At 38.1% G+C, this 14,090-nt stretch overlaps 1 long non-coding RNA gene across 1 annotated transcript; it reads right to left on the bottom strand.

Moving 5' to 3' along the window:
* Nucleotides 1-3,776: 3,776 nt before the first annotated feature.
* On the bottom strand, nt 3,777-7,851 carry LOC116656069. Its single transcript, XR_004311083.2, has 4 exons — nt 7,584-7,851; nt 7,384-7,504; nt 5,333-5,644; nt 3,777-4,133 (listed from the first exon to the last, which is right to left on the bottom strand). It is a non-coding gene; the product is annotated as an uncharacterized LOC116656069 (long non-coding RNA).
* Between the last annotated feature and the right edge of the window lie 6,239 nt (nt 7,852-14,090).

Below are 14,090 nucleotides of genomic sequence, written 5' to 3'. Positions count from 1 at the left end.
ATATAAATTTCAATGGGTAGGGTTTTTGCAATACGGTAGGTTTATTCATACAATTCCTAAGCGTGTTGGTTGAAAATAATTTCTGACAGCTTGGAAATTACTGATTCCGATTGACTTCGTTTCAATCACATTCGACGTGTGAATCTTTTGGTGTTAAGCAAATATTTCTGCAATAACATAAGAGTAGATAGTGAGCATAGTACTTATTGTAATTTAAAAATTTTTTTAAGATTACAAACATAGAATTGGGAAAAATTGTGTGAGTTTTCTTCGTTTAATATTTGTTGTAAATTTTAATTTCGTATTTTAAATAAATATGTAAGACATAATAATAATAAAATACTAATAAAAACATCACTACCACCAGTCATACATATGCCCAGAAAAGTAGGCAACAGAATATGATAACTATCAGCAAGAATGCCCAAAGCCATTTCACTTATTTCAGTCCACTTCAGCAATGCCAGATCAATTATATTGTTTTATAAATAACTGGCTCATTGCTACCTGTATTTATTTTATGTTAATCGATCTACCTGCCTTCGGCTGTCAAAGCTATTTCGCTGACCGGTCGAGCGGAGAAGCGCAATCAGCTTTTTACTTTCACAGGGAGAGGGAGTCGAAGCACTTAATAAACGCAATTAATCCAATTAAAATGTCATGTCCCATTAATGCAAATTAAACTCAGCGCAAATGTTCTGCAATTAAATAAATGCTCTTAAACCAATGAAATGCACACGCACGCTGTCATTGGAATGGGGGGTGTGGGTTGGGCGGTGGAATATCCTATCAATGGCATAAAGCCGCTTGACAGATGAAAGATGAAAGAGGACACAAGCTTGTGGGGGGGAACATGGAACCGTAAGAGGGAGGAAGGGGGTCTTGGGCCAAACTACAGCCAATGAGCTTGCAAATTTACACGTCACGATAAACATCAATGAACAATTACATGTACAGCTGGGAATGGAGATGTGGCCTTGTCGACTCTTATGTATTACGACCACCTTTCTCCACTTTCCATTTTTTTTATTGACCGTCTGGACTTTATTAACATTATCGACCGTGTTAATGGTAACGCGCTTTCTGCCCAGAATAAATATTTTAATGAATAACAAACAGTAAACTTAAAGCGAAAAGTAGATGAACGATTTCTCAAGCGGATATGGATGCATATAGTTGGTGTAGAGCAGTGATGGCCACTAATTTAAACATGAGTCCCGAGCGTAAATTAAATTCTTTTTTAATTAGCTGGAGTTTCTGCACATTTTTCTGACGGCTCTACTTAAAGAATGATTGTCATCGCCTTCCTTTGCCGGGGCTACCGCAAAAGTGGGTCTTGTCGGGTTTTCCATCGCAATTCACAATGCTTTGGCTCTTGTCAGTTCAAGTGCTAATTGCATTCGGGCTTCAGTGTTTTGGGTTGCTAATTTTCTGCTTATCCATTTTTGAGTCACAAATTTAATTTCTAGAAAGTTTCGTCCAAGAGCACCAAGCTCTCTCTTTACCTGAAAACATCCCAGCTGACAGCCCACTACTTTTGTACTATACATAGAATGAATGCATAAATATACGTAATTTGTATACAAATATTTGCAAAACGTGTTCACCATCCTGTTGACAAGGTCGTTTACAATATAAATTCAGTAAGCCAAATGTTTTTATTGGATTTAACCTGTTTATGTCAACGCACGTCCCCGAAGAGGAGCAAGGCGTGGTTTCCGTCGACGGCTTTATTGTTTTTGACGAACACAAAATAGGTGAAACATATTCAAACATTGAAAGGACAGAATGGGATAGGATTTCCCTGGGTTGTATAGTTTTCCGGGACAATACGGCTATTAAACGATGGTCTAATGGCTCAATTATAGTTTATTTATATAAGAACTCATATAGTTGTCGTTTTAGTAAAAACTAAGTTATAATCAAAATCTTGGTGTAATCTAGTATGATAGAAACCCAAAAGGGTTCCGCACATTATTATTGGGTATGGTCACAAACAACTCTCCCATTTTATTCTCTTCCCTATAATAATTCAAACAAAGGATTTCTCGACTACCCCTCCCATACTATTTTACCACTACTTTCATGGGAAAGTGAATAAAATATAAATAAGCATAAATCACGCACATAAGCAAACAGGAACATGATTAACAAGGTCATTTAGAGGCACTTGTTTTTCCATACAGGCCCACACCCCAAATGCCGTTGGCCCTTGGCAGTGGAATAGGCAAACAGTTTAACCAGAGGGCCCAAAACGGTATTTCATACAGAAAATTCGATTAGTGTGTTAAGAGCTGGTACCGCCCAAAAACCGAACCCTCACCCCCATCAGTCCCCTCCCTCTTAGGCCCCAAAAAAAACATAGTAAATTAAAGGGAGGTTGTTCGAACTCGTGTGTTTTTAGATATATATTACTCTGGGGAGACATTTGATAATAACTTGCGGCCAATGTGGACTATAATCAGCATAAGTTAGACAACTTTAGTCTGTTTTGCTGTTTGCACTACCAGTTAACAGATGTAGTCTGTGATCTATGTATGGGGGTCTGTGGGAAAGCCTTTATGGCATCCTCTGGCCGTGGCACAGTCATCTATCTGCGGCAACATAGACAGCCAGCACATATTTTCCGGCTGACACAGCGAACATTAATCATTTGTATTGCTCGAATTTCTTGTTTTTTGTACCAGGGACCTGCAGGGCAAACAAGTCAATTGTTAGACTTTTATTGCGATGGGAGGATGGCTTTTGAGGTCTCGATAACCAGATTTATTTTAACCCACAAAAACAATACGGAATCTGGAAGAAAGTGTAAGCATTGATTATTCAGATAGACTCATGAACAAAGGGTCTCAGGTTCAATAAATGGATAGGTAAAAGCGAAAGTTTATACTTTCCCTTTAATTTTAAGGCACTGAAAATTTTGTGTTAAAATATAAAAATAGGCTTCACTCATCCTGCTGTTTCTTAGAACCTGAATATATATTCAACCATCAGCCTGCCTTCCTCGTACGAAATTTTAATATTTCAAGAAAGATATAAAATTTATTAAGCACACTGTGTGCCGGCATATGGATTGCATTCACCTTTATTAAGTCGAGGCCTAAGAGCTGGAAATATAAAATGCAAAGCCCCTTGCTGGTTAAATGTGCGAGTTAGCTGGCTGGATGTTGGGAGAGCAAATAAACAGGGGTTTTCCATTTTTCATTTGAGGCAGGGCCCGAGCCCCCCACCCACCAACGTAGACGCACACGGAGGTAAATATGTGGCAAAGTGAAAGCAGTTAAAACAAACAAAATCAAACACAGGATAAGCGACTGCAAAAACGTGTGCCTGCCTTTGTTTGCATTGGATGTAAGGTGGATGGGGTTGCAAAAGGGGGAAAGGAATGGGCATCCACGTGTGACAGGTCGACGTCGACTTGTTGCACTTGTTGCAGTTAGTGCCACAAAACGTTGGGCAAAAAATGTTTCTGGCCAATAAAATGCTTAGTCCGTGGCACGAACAGTAAGAGATACGCTCTTGGGCTCACCATCCCGCCAGGCAGCCAACCATCCAGCCAGCGAATGAATTAACAAATTAAAAGCGTAACAAATTGGCCAAGGATACACGGAGGAGGATGTGGCGTGTTGCATGCCGACTGGCCAAAGTGCTTTAAGTTCTTTTTAATTAAATTAGAACCGGAGCACATATGAACAATCTGGTAAACTGGAGCAAGAAAATATAAAGCCATGGAGAGCTGTTGAGCCAAGGCCTCTAACAAGTCGTTACTACTTACCTCCTTTAAATTTAATCAGGATTTTAAAATGCCATAAGTTGTTACACAAACACATATATTTTTTCTTGCAATTATTTCAACAGTCGTTCAGTAGTTTCAAATCTATCTCGTTTCTCTCCAAGCCCAAAATCCACAACCACAGACCGAAAGCACACACAAAATGTATCTTATTTGACTCCGAGTGGACTGCTTTAACAATCAATCTGCTTTAACAGTCAATCAATGTCAAATATGGTTCAATACTCCAGTGTTGGACGTTCAGGTTGGCAGTATTTGGCTTAAAGCAATTTTTCACACTTTGAAATATATGGAGGGAATTTGTTATATGGCTTGAACTTTTTCTATAGTTTCTTTAAATCTAAAAAAAATAATTTTCAAAATTTAGAAAATATGTGAAGGAAATATTTATTGAACATAGTGTCCGAATCTCTTGATAGTTATCCTTTTCTCTGTGTAAACTCCCCTAGAAAATAATAATTTTCTCTGACAAGTCAGCCGAACTTCGATTTTAATTAAAGCCAGTTTATATGGGTTTGTGTGTTCATTGGAGAATTTCTCTCAATTCTTAGAATTCAATACTCCTTTCAATTGTCTGATTGAGTCGTGATTATCTCATATATTTTTATTTTTTTTAACTAAAAGAAAATTAAAAAATTTTTGTTAAATTTTTCACAGCTTGAAAGCTGCATTTTGTGCTTGTTTTAAATTCTAACAATCGAAATATAAAAGCTGGAATCCCTTAAGCTCTTAATAAATTTTGGCCAAGTTTCATATTTTCTTTTTGGTAACCAAACAAGCTAAAGACTGTTTTTTCATACTATACTTTTAGTTACCCTTAAAATAACTAATCATTTATTTCTTATATAATAACGAAGTTTTTAATGGCTGGTTTTCCTTTAAATTCCTTATTTTAAATATCCGTTTAAAAACTTATCCTGGGTGGATTTTACTTTCAATTTTCGAACAGTTTCTATCTGTGGAAAGTGTCTTGAAATTCTGTCCAGTATTAGATTTTTATTCGGTGCCACCGCCACGGCCCTCGTCGCAAGTAAAACTTTTGCTTTATTTCAATTTTTCGTTCCGCGAAACAAAAATCGCAAGTAAATGTCCTTTACAAGTTGAATTTAAACGGAAAACTTTTCTAATTAAAATTAAATATACATTTCGACTCCCGTGATGGCTTGATTATAATATCTACTGGTTTTTGCTGAACTTATTCATTAGACTCGGTTACATATATTTACCCAGGCTTAAACCCAACACCCAAATGGAATAAGTGGGAGTGCTGGATAGTGAAAGTTTAACAAAAACTTTAATAGAAGCATAGTTATGGGTGAGCTGTAAAGGTCAAGGAGTGGTTAAAAATGCATCAAAAAGTTTCAAACTGCATTCCAATGAGAAGGAGGATCAGGGAAAAGTTAAAAGAAACCGTTTAGAAAAACAGTTTGGACCTCAAGCTTAAGAGTGAAAATCTTTCAAGAGATTCTTTAATATTAAGTCATTGAAAGTCTTTAGAAACTACTATTTATTTCACTTTAAAAACGAATAATATTTTACCTTTGTTTGGCGCCCATGTAGCAATATATAATACTTTCTGCAGGAGTAGTCAATGCTCATTTTCAAGGCAACCCGTCATGGAGATTTATTGGCTCACAAATTGCTTTAAATTAATTTTTTGTGCTGGTGCTCCTACTGTTCACGCCAAATGTAAATTCCTAGCCAGCTTGTCGTCTGCTAATTGTGAAAATTATGAGCCATTTGGTTGGGTAAACGGGGATAAAAGGAACTGGCATAGAAGTTGGGGCAGAAGAACCCATACAAAGCTTTGATGTTCGCCGCGGGAGACCATTAAGGTGCTGAATAAAAAAGCTGTGCGAAAAATAAGGGAAAAATACGAGAAAAAGAAAATTAATAAAATGTGAGAGTTGAGGTTTTTTTGGAAGGTCAATAGCCTGGCCAAAAAGTTATATTTAAATTTTATAGTGAAACCTTTCTATTTAACAATTATGGGCATAATACGAGCATATAATTAAGGATAACTTGGAGATTATAAGTTAAGCTAACATAATTGACCTGTTGGCCTATCCATGGCCGAGAGCATTGTGTTTCACCTGCCACAGGACACGTTCCAGAGTTACCGAGCCGAGCTCCCTAATTAATTAGTGTTCATTAGCAACTGTAATTTTCCCAGTCCCAGTCCCGAGTAACGGCTATGGCTCTGGCTACTGACACAAATCAAAATGGGTCCGACTTGTCTGATTGCCCAGCAAAAAGCAGGAAAAAGTTTACCCACAGAGTTCTTTCCAAACTCATTACAGGTTGGACAAGGACTCACCGGGAGCTGGCTGAAATCAGACGCTGATAATAATGGTTAATTACGTGTTTAATTATGCATGAGAACTCTCACATTGTCTCGACGGGCTCACTTTGCGGAACGGAAGTTGACGCTCAAAGTCTCGTTAATAAATTATGTGCATAGTAGGCGCGAGGATCTCAGCCTGCGGCTCATTAAAAATCATCAAAACAGGACCTGAGGGAGGGAAGTAAGGGAAGTAAGGGAGGGAAACGTACCTTCTTTTAATTAAATTAAGCATGGAATAGATTTTCCTTTGAAAAATTGTTGAAAAATATTGAAAAAGGTTTAAATTAACCTCTATCGTCTAAATTCTTATCCGAATCTTTAGCTGCTTGCCAATATTTATCCAAGAGCATGAAAACCTAGTTTAGCTATTTTCTCATTCCAGCCTTCTTTAAACATGAAACGTAGATGGAAAGCCAGGTAATATTACCTGCGATATGTAGGTGCAAAAGTGCAGAGCTGGCTCATAAATTCTGAACAATTTATAATTTCACACTTACAACGACGGCCATAACGAGCCCTGAACGAAAAAAAGTTAAGACAGTAGTAGTTTCAATTATAAGTACCCTGTAATTTTTGTTCTTTATTGCATAAGTTAAAACCTCTTTTTTTAAGACCCCATAGAAAAGCCCCTTTATAAAAGAATCTACTAATAAATATAAAGCTCAATAGCCATTATTGCTATTATATGGTGTCATTTTCCTTAAAAGGAACCTGGAGTTTTGCTTCAGAAATAGAATAAATTTTTTCCTGATACATAAAAAAAAGCAAAACCCAATATACCCTCTTAGACTTCGACTTCCACGGTATTATTAAAGGGGGGAAACTATTTGCCAATGTGCATGGGCCGGCATGTCGGTGGCAGAAATGACAAATGTTTGTTAGGCAGGCAGAACCGGAAGGCCTAGAAGAAAGCTTCCAATAAGGCTTCATCCGCCTCCGCCGGTGAAATATTCCTGGGGCTAGTTGGGCAATGGGGGTGTCTTAATGACAAGCCAACCCCACAACGAGCTTTGCATGTTTGCTCATTGTTAATCATAAATGCCCAAAACGAGCCAGCCCCGAGCGGTAATATGTCTAATAGGTCGTGATGATTTTTTTATACCCAAACGCAGACATAATTTCTTTCGACACCTCCAACACGAATTTATTATAGCATCTCTGGTACTTTGAAATTATTAGGAAATCTTGTGGGTCATAAGGAATGCAGCTGCACAAAACCGTTAAGGACGAAAAAATTAAAAATCACCTTGATGTGCCATTTTCCTGAGTCCCGCAAATAGGCATTCCAGTGGCGGCTCCGCTAATGGAAAGCTTGATTTATGGCCAAGATGATGACATAGCCGCATGCAACTATGTCGGGCAAGGCACTAAGGGCAGGAAAATTGATTTTGGTCACATTTACTACAAAAATTACTTAAGTAATATAATAAAAATAATGTACTATACTTCTGCTTTAGGATAAGATGATAATATCTAGTCGATAATAGTGATCAAGATTTTATCAAGAGGATTTACATCTCTGGTTAAATAGTCTAGCAAAAGATGACGAAGTTGACATATATGAGCCGAGGTTTTGCGAGTCCCACATAGGCATAAATTCCCATGAGCCATTTTATGATCAGAAAAGTGATGATTATCCTCTTAAATCTTCAGGTAAGTTATATTTTCTCTTGCTTTTAGACAAACTGTTGGGAGCTCTATCCATAGCTGCAACTCCTTGTTGGTCTGAAAATCGACTTTTTTCTTCTGGATGGACTATTTCTAATTCGCCGTTGCACAGAGCAGGCACAACTTCTCTACCGGAAAACATTTGCACTAAAGAAATTAAATCAAGTAGGCGACTTAATGAAGTTGAACCCGTTAGTCCTGTGGCCAGAGACGGAGTGATATTTCGGGTTAATTTTGATACTGAAGAAAGCCAACGTCGAAATACAAACGTCGCTATATCTTTTCTGGCACTTAATCAATTTGTGTGCCCTGTCCTTTGGCTTCCATTCTCTTCCTTTTTATAATACCATTAGTTGAACCCGAGTCTTAGTTGTCTCTTGGCGCAATTTTTCATTTTTCCTTCACTCTGCCCCCTGGTTGCCCCCTTGCGGGATGCCGAAGACGCTCCAAAGATAACGATTGGGTTTTCCTTGTGGCCGCATGTTTGCGGCAAGGAAGGGAAACTTAAGGAGGCATTCTGCATCCTTTCGCCTGTATCCTTTCCTCCTGCCACGAAACTTTCGCCATAGATACTAAGCAGCTGAGCTATCTCCTTTTTTGTATTATTGGGAAATGAGTTAATTGGCAAATGGACAGGAAGTAATTAAAGGCCGATCTCTCTATTGTGATTAATCCAAGATTATTTGGGCTTTAAAGTTTTTGATTCCACCTTAATTTCAGCAACAATTTGATTATTCCGTGTTGTAATGCAACTATATTTTTGTGTCATCCATTCAAATGGGAAGCCCGCCAATATTAATTAGCAATGCCAGCCAATTGTCATCCTTTTTGAAAATGAAAAGCCAAACATAATCTACTTAAATTTGTTGTTTTTTTTCCATGTCCAACAATTTATGTTTTAAAATGTATTCAAATGGAAACAAGAATTGTAGCGGAAAATCCGACACCTCCACAATAATTGTTGCTGGTTGTGTGTTACACTTCATAACTAATAATTTAATATTTTATGCATGACTGGCAAAATAAACAGAAATTTTTATTATGCTCGCCCCATTTTGTTATCTACTTTGCTGTTGTTGTTTCTGTTTTTTTGGGGACACCTAACTTTCCAAAGAAAAGTTTGCAACACAAAAAATATAAAAAAAATGGAAAGGAAAAGGGAAAGAAACTGAGCGGAAAAGTTAATATTAACGAAAGGCGACGCACTTAGACTTAATATTTTTTTCTCTGCCTTTCCATACGCGGCCATTTTGACGCCAAACACGTAGCCTGCTCTTCCACTTTGCCACTTTTGCTTTTCCTTTTCGTTTTCCTTTGTCCTGGGAAAATCTTGTTAGGGGTACTTTCTGCTTTATTTGCATGATGCGGCCCCCGCTTTCTCAAATCGTTTATCTCCTAAGTATATTTTGTTGTGTAAATTTTCAATGTTGCTTGTCTGGCATACAAAAGCAGACAATTGTACCTCGGAACAAAAGTCAGCTAAACAATTAGTTTGTTGGCCAGCTGCAATTCAGATTTATTTGTCGTCGTCCAACAGAACAACTCATATTTGTGTTGCAAATTAAACTCGAAAAGTTAATAATTAGGAAATCAGAAATCAATGACTGTCTTTGTTTGCCTTCTGGGCCCACTGGCTGTATGTCAGTTTAAAGTTAAATATTGTCACAACGCATTAAGAGCAACTTCTTAAAATGGAGGAAGTATTTGATGAGGCCTTAATGAGAAATGCAAATGATGGAAAGAAATATTCTTCTGAAAAAAGGCCTGGAGTAAAAGGCAATGCATCGGGAAAAAGAACAAAGTTGAGAATGCTCTATCCGTAAACAAAGTGTGGCTCAAGGATATGTGAATTTCCCTCGAAACTTCTCCGCCCAGCGCCCCGCCGCCTTACAGACTCTGTGTGAAGATTTAATTATTCATTCGCCCTGTCTGCCCGCAAATTGCATCCAAGACAAGCAAGAGCTGCGATGGAGACCGTCACGGTGGCAAAGGGAAACTTTTCAACAGGCCTGACACAAAGTTTTTGTAAACAAAATAAGGGGGGGCGTGACTATGGTAGGCTAGTAGCTGCCTGGCGAAGTATATAGAAGTTTTCAAGTAAAATTGGAAAGTGCACGCACCTCAAATATGAAATTTCAACTTGTAATCAAATTAATTCATGCTTGGCATTCGCAATGCCAGAAAGTGTCAACAGATAATTGAAAATCCCAAATTTATACAAAAATATAATTTATATAGGACGAGCGAAAGGCAAGACGGCCTGGGAGTATACGATCTTTCACATCCATCAGAGGAGAATTTAAGTTTCTCAGACATTCCACTCAGAATAATAAAACTAACCAGAAAAACCTGAACATGCAACCCAGTATTGCAGCAAGTATGTGCATCGAATGTGAATTTTTATGGTCAGGATTAAGAAGTTTCTGTTGGTCGGGTCATTAAAATCGTAAGAGAAGGAAGGTCAAGCTAAAAATGCTCCTCCTCCTCCTTTAAACTTCATTGGGTCCTATTTACGGCTGAAGTTTAGCTGAGAGGAGATATCCTCGTCCGACTGGTGGGCAGAAAGTGTTAAAGTTCGCTTTCGAGGAGCAAAAAAGATAATAAAAAGTTGCCAGAGCTTACAGCTCATGATAATAAAACTCGTGGCACGTGCTGACTCCAATGGACACGCAGCCTGGTCACGAATCCATAGTCTCGAGACACTTTCCGCTGGCTGTTGACATTCCTCCTTCGCTTCTCCCTCAACTTTTTGTCTTTTTTGTCTCTCAAATAGATTTCAAGCGTCTTTAGCAATGTGAGCATTCCTCGCCTGCAGCAATTTGTTGCTGAATGATGTGTGAAGGGCATAAAAATGCAGTGACGTAGGGTGGAAGGGGTGCTGAGGTCCTGCCAATCCTTGTATTTCCACGCATAAAGTACGAAAGCTGGAAGCATCAAATACTCTTCTTGACATACGTGCTTATGGCTGATAAAACAAAAGCCACGGCTTTCGGTGTTGACAATATAATTCACAAGAATGCTTTTGATCGACCAGAGTCCTTAAATGTGAAAGCTTTTTTCTGTTTTTTTTAATTATTCGGCATTTTATCTTTTTTATCTTTTTATTGTATTGAAGACTTCCTCTTTGCCAATAAACAAATTCCAAGTGGGTCCCCTTCATATCTTTGTCCATCCGATCCTTGTGCGGAATACCTTAAACGATTTGTGGATCGATTCTACATCATTCTGCATCAAAATCTAAGAACAAAATATTTTTTAGATTTTTTGTTACGTATCTGGGGGAAGCTGGGACTTTAAGTAATGTTGACATTTTTTAATGTTTCTAATTTATTAAGTCAGCCATATAACTGTATAATATATTCGGAAATTTAGTTACCAGGATATATAGGATTACAAACAACTTAATATTTCTATAATTTTAAAAGGAAAACGTGTTTTTTTACAAATTATAAATATGAAAATGTAAAATCTCATATTTCAGTAGCCTCCTATTTAGGCCCACTGATGTGGATTAGCAATGAAGGGTACAATTTTACCGTTATTTTGCATATAATAACATTGCTGAAGATCCTTGAATTTGGAAGAAATTCAATAAATAAAATTAAAAAAATAAATTAATAAAATAACGCCCTCCTCCTCGATTCTCATAGGTTGCACTTAAGCAAGCCTGAAAACTGAAAACAAAATCTTTTTTTTTTTTTGTTAACTTTCTTTTCTTGTTTTTGTAATGTTTATTGTTTTTGTTGTTGTTTTTGTACTTTTTAATGTTCTGTTGTTGCAGTTTTTATTGTAATTTTTTTTTTTAATTTTTGATAATATTATATGACCCTCCGATGACCATATCTTTGCCAATTTCCATCCGATTCTTGAACGGAATACGGATTCTTGAACGGAATTAAACGAATTGTGGATCGATTCTCCCTCATTCTGCATCAAAATCTAAGAACGAAATATTTTTTCGATTTTTCGTCCAATTTTCTAGAGGGTCCCCTTCGAAATGATGAAAACTGCTGGGATGCCCAATATGGCCCCCAGCGATGGCTATATCTTGGCCAATTTCCATCCGATTCTTGAACGGAATACCTTAAACGAATTTTGGATCAATTCTCCCACATTCTGCATCAAAATCTACGAACGAAATATTTTTTCGATTTTTCGTCCAATTTTCTAGAGGGTCCCCTTCGAAATGATAAAGAATGCTGGGATGCCGAATATGGCCCCCAGCGATGGCTATATCTTGGCCAATTTCCATCCGATTCTTGAACGGAATACCTTAAACGAATTGTGGATCGATTCTCCCTCATTTTGCATCAAAATCTAAGAACGAAATATTTTTTCGATTTTTCGTCCAATTTTCTAGGGGGTCCCCTTCGAAATGATGAAAACTGCTGGGATGCCCAATATGGCCCCCAGCGATGGCTATATCTTGGCCAATTTCCATCCGATTCTTGAACGGAATACCTTAAACGAATTGTGGATCGATTCTCCCTCATTCTGCATCAAAATCTAAGAACGAAATATTTTTTCGATTTTTCGTCCAATTTTCTAGGGGGTCCCCTTCGAAATGATGAAAATTGCTGGGATGCCCAATATGGCCCCCAGCGATGGCTATATCTTGGCCAATTTCCATCCGATTCTTGAACGGAATACCTTAAACGAATTGTGTATCAATTCTCCCCCATTCTGCATCAAAATCTACGAACGAAATATTTTTTCGATTTTTCGTCCAATTTTCTAGAGGGTCCCCTTCGAAATGATGAAAATTGCTGGGATGCCCAATATGGCCCCCAGCGATGGCTATATCTTGGCCAATTTCCATCCGATTCTTGAACGGAATACCTTAAACGAATTGTGTATCAATTCTCCCCCATTCTGCATCAAAATCTACGAACGAAATATTTTTTCGATTTTTCGTCCAATTTTCTAGAGGGTCCCCTTCGAAATGATGAAAACTGCTGGGATGCCCAATATGGCCCCCAGCGATGGCTATATCTTGGCCAATTTCCATCCGATTCTTGAACGGAATACCTTAAACGAATTGTGGATCGATTCTCCCTCATTCTGCATCAAAATCTACGAACGAAATATTTTTCCGATTTTTCGTCCAATTTTCTAGAGGGTCCCCTTCGAAATGATAAAGAATGCTGGGATGCCGAATATGGCCCCCAGCGATGGCTATATCTTGGCCAATTTCCATCCGATTCTTGAACGGAATACCTTAAACGAATTGTGGATCGATTCTCCCTCATTCTGCATCAAAATCTAAGAACGAAATATTTTTTCGATTTTTCGTCCAATTTTCTAGAGGGTCCCCTTCGAAATGATAAAGAATGCTGGGATGCCGAATATGGCCCCCAGCGATGGCTAATATCTTGGCCAATTTCCATCCGATTCTTGAACGGAATACCTTAAACGAATTGTGTATCAATTCTCCCCCATTCTGCATCAAAATCTACGAACGAAATATTTTTCCGATTTTTCGTCCAATTTTCTAGAGGGTCCCCTTCGAAATGATAAAGAATGCTGGGATGCCGAATATGGCCCCCAGCGATGGCTATATCTTGGCCAATTTCCATCCGATTCTTGAACGGAATACCTTAAACGAATTGTGGATCGATTCTCCCTCATTCTGCATCAAAATCTACGAACGAAATATTTTTCCGATTTTTCGTCCAATTTTCTAGAGGGTCCCCTTCGAAATGATAAAGAATGCTGGGATGCCGAATATGGCCCCCAGCGATGGCTATATCTTGGCCAATTTCCATCCGATTCTTGAACGGAATACCTTAAACGAATTGTGGATCAATTCTCCCCCATTCTGCATCAAAATCTACGAACGAAATATTTTTCCGATTTTTCGTCCAATTTTCTAGAGGGTCCCCTTCGAAATGATAAAGAATGCTGGGATGCCGAATATGGCCCCCAGCGATGGCTATATCTTTGCCAATTGCCATCCGATTCTTAAACGGAATACCTTAAACGAATTGTGGATCGATTCTCCATCATTCTGTATCAAAATCTAAGAACGAAATATTTTTTCGATTTTTCGTCCCATTTTCTGGGGGATCCCCTTCGAAATGATAAAGAATGCTGGGATGCCGAATATGGCCCCCAGCGATGGCTATATCTTTGCCAATTGTCCGATTCTTGAACGGAATACCTTAAACGAATTGTGGATCGATTCTCCCTCATTCTGCATCAAAATCTAAGAACGAAATATTTTTTCGATTTTTCTTCCAATTTTCTAGGGGGTCCCCTTCGAAATGATGAAAACTGCTGGGATGC

The sequence above is a fragment of the Drosophila ananassae genome, chromosome 3R (genome assembly GCF_017639315.1).
Source record: "Drosophila ananassae strain 14024-0371.13 chromosome 3R, ASM1763931v2, whole genome shotgun sequence".
In the NCBI taxonomy this organism is placed as follows: Eukaryota; Metazoa; Arthropoda; class Insecta; order Diptera; family Drosophilidae; genus Drosophila; species Drosophila ananassae.
Note: the sequence above shows the minus strand (reverse complement) of the source record. Positions and strands in the feature narration are given on the sequence as shown.